Genomic DNA, 3,661 nt, shown 5'->3' on the forward strand with positions numbered 1-3,661 from the left:
TTATTATCTATGAGCTTGTTTCTCTTTGTGATTAATTGTTTTATATATTTAGGAGCTCCCATATTCGGTGCATAGGCATTTATAATTGTTACTTGTTCCTGATGGATAAACCCTGTAACTATTATGTAATGCCCTTCTTCATCTCTTGTTATTGTCTTTAATTTAAATTCCAGTTTGTCTGATATAAGTATAGCTATTCTGGCCTCCTTTTGATTTCCAGTAGCATGATATGCATTTCTCCATCCGCTTACTTTTAATCTGAAGGTATCTTCAGGTCTAAAATGAGTTTCTTTTAGACAGCATATAGATGGATTTTGTTTTTTTTATCCATTCTAGTACCCTATGTCTTTTGATTGGAGCATTCAGTCCATTTACATGCAATGTTATTATTGAGATATGTGTGTTTAAAGTCTTTGTGTCCTTTCTGGAGTTCATGCTTGTGTTGGTGTCTCTGATATCTTTGTTTCTTGCAACCTTTCCTTCAGAGCGTCCCCCTCAGGATTTCTTATAGGGCTGGCTAAGTGGTGACAAATTCTTTCAGTTTCTGTGTATTTGGAAACGTTTTTTATCTCTCCTTCTATTTTGAATGACAGGATTGCTGGGTAGAGGATTCTTGGCTGCATATATTTTCTGTTCATCACATTGAAGATCTACTGCCATTCCTTTCTGGCCTGCCACGTTTCAGTAGATAGGTCTGTCACCACTCTGATAGGTTTGCCTTTGTATGTTAGAGCCCTTTTCTCCCTAGCTGCTTTCAAAAGTTTCTCTTTGTACTTATATTTTGCCATTTTTACAATGATATGCCTTGCAGAAGGTCAATTCAGATTACATCTGAGGGGGGTCCTCTGAGCCTCTTATATTTCAAAGTTTACTTCTTTTCCCAGGTCGGGGAAGTTCTCTGATATAATTTGTTCCAGGACTCCTTCAGCACCTTTCCCCCTCTCTTCCTCTTCTGGGATTCCTATGATATGGATATTGTTGCGTTTGACCGTGTCGCTGAGCTCTCGAACTCTTCTTTCCTGTTCCTGGATTAGTTTGTCTCTTTTTGTGTCAGCTTCTTGTTTTTCTATAATGGTGTCTTCTAAATCACTTATTCTCCTTTCTGCCTCTTCAATCCGTGCATTGGAGGCCTCTAATTTATTATGTATCTCATTTATCGCATTTTTAATTCTTCATGCCTATTTTTATTTTTCCATTCTGTCTGTAGCCATAGTTTCTTTGATGTCCCCTATGTTTTTTTCAAGCCCAGCTATTAATTTTACCATTATTATTCTAAAATCTTGTTTAGTTATGCTGCTGATATCTGTTTTGAGCAGTTCGTTAGCTGTCGTTTCGTCTTGGAGTTTCTTTGGAGGAGAGCTCTTTCGTTTTGTCATTTTAGTTAGCTTTCCGGCTCTTGTTGGTTTTAAAGACCTGTTATCTCTCTGTATCTATGAGCACTGCTATATCCAAGAAGACTCTTTGACTGTCCAGGGCCTATCCTTTCAGAGAGTGTTTTTTGAATGGTATCCCCTGGTCTCTCTTGTTGGGACCTTGGTTATTTTATTTTCCTATTCGTAGTGATACTTGGGACTCTCCACCTTGAGTATTCTGGCTTGTTTCTTGAGGTAGAAAGAGTTTCTTCCTGAAAAAGAAAACAGACAGACAAACACACAGGGAGCAGGAGCACACAAACGCACAGGCTAATTCAACTAGCATGCAAAGTGAGAGGGAAAACGAAAAAGTTAAGAGAAAAGACGGAGAAGGGAAGGCAAATAATAGGGAGTATAAAATACATAAAAGGGTCAAAACGGAGAAAAGAAAAGGAAAAAAGAAGAAAACCGATGGACAAAGAATGGTTTAAAGCATATAACCAGATTTCCCAGCTACAGTTAAATAGCCGTGTGTATGCAGTGCTGGTTGAAGAGCATAGAGAAAGAGAGAGGAGGCAGGGCGGGATGAGGCACAATTGGAAATAGAATGAACAGGCAGAAGGGATACGAAGCTTTTTTCAAAGAGGTAAAGGGTAGAATATGTTTGGATAGGTGAGAGAAGAATGCTTGTATTTTCCAGAGAAACTATATAGTCTAATTACTCCTGAGAGAAAGAGATGAAAAGGTCGGGAGGTGTAGAATTTACATCTACAGAATGGACTAAATTTGATTGTTTAAGTAACCGGTGACCAGAGGTAATCAGGTCAGTGTTCTGCGGAAAAAAACAAAAAAAAAACAAAAACAAAAACAAACCAAAAAAAACACAAAAAACCCCACAGAAAAACAGAAACAACACACACAAAAAAAGGGCGGGGGAGAAGGGAGGAGAGCAGCTCTCAAGCAGGGATGGGCGTGGTGTGATCTAATGAGTCAGGTGGCAGTTCTGCCTGGAGGTTGTAGGGAGGAGAGTGGTGGCGCTCCACCTCGATTTTATAGGCGTGTAAACTTCCTGCGCCAGAGGCTCAGGCAAAGTTTGTTGCGCTTTTAACCCAGGCAAGTCCCAGCCTCCAAATCCTAGGCCAAGCACCCCGCTGAAATTGCCACAGGTGATTCCCTGGCTTTCCCCTCCTGGCGATTCCAATCTTCCAGGCTAGCTCTGTGGGTGGAGCCAGAAGCTTCTGCTCCTTTCTCCTCCGCGTGGGGCTAGGGGATCTGGGCGGGGCGGGGGGCTTTGTCTGCTGGCATGCTGAGCCCGCTGGGGTGAGGAGATCAAGTTCCCTCTGTGTCTCAATCACCCAAAACACGAACTCGAGGTCACATCTACCAGTTTTTAGCGCTTTTCCTTCCCTCTAGAGTTCCAGCCAGCTAGGAGCACGGCCGCTGGTGCCAGCGCGCCTCCTTGGGGGTCCAGGCCCGCCACTAGGGTAATGGCTGCAGGCGCGCAACCTCTCCCCCCCAGCCAGGAGCCTGCACAAAGAAGCAAATCGCGAGCGCAGCCCCTCCTGGGCGACTTGGAGCGTGGAGGGGCCTGAGGCGCAGGTATTTTGTGCGCAAAGATTTTCTACACCCCAAGCGGAGGTTTTTTCCCCCGAGCGGAGGTTTTTCTGTTTCGGACTCTCTTTTTCCCCTCTCACTCCCCACAGAGGGGGTGGCCCGTCTCTCCAGTCCCCAATCCAGGCCTGATTTTTACTTCTCCAGTTCGCACTCACGTTAGAAGTCTTTCTCAGTGGAGTCTGCGTCCTTTCTCTCCCAATCTCTTGGGTGTGGTATGGTTTCTGATGGCTTCAGATCTTTTCCGTGTGATGCCTGGGCGTGAGTGCAGGCATTGAGCTCCGTACTTCTCCGCCATCTTGCCCCTCTTTTTTTACATTTTTAAACTGTTGGGAAAAAAAGCAAATTAAAAATAATGCTTTTTTACATAGAAATTTGTATAAAATTCTAATGTGAGTGTACATAAAGTCTATTGGAACACAGGAATGCCCATTTGTTTCAATATTGTCTATGGCTGATTTCACTTTATAACAGAGTTGAATATTTTCAAAAGAAACCATATGGTAGAAAGCCTGAAGTATTTCTTATCTAGCATTTCATAGGAAAAAAAAAAAAGTTTGCTAACCCTTCAACTATGCAATGTGGCCAGAAAGCCAATAAGGGATAGGAAGTAATAGCGTGGTTAAGAAGAAACGGTAGAGTCAAATTGCCTTAGTTCAGCTAGTTTATCCTGAGCAAGTTACTTAATGTAGTTTAGA

Source organism: Hyaena hyaena, unplaced genomic scaffold (genome assembly GCF_003009895.1).
Source record: "Hyaena hyaena isolate Hyena2069 unplaced genomic scaffold, ASM300989v1 scaffold_1165, whole genome shotgun sequence".
NCBI classification, from domain to species: Eukaryota; Metazoa; Chordata; class Mammalia; order Carnivora; family Hyaenidae; genus Hyaena; species Hyaena hyaena.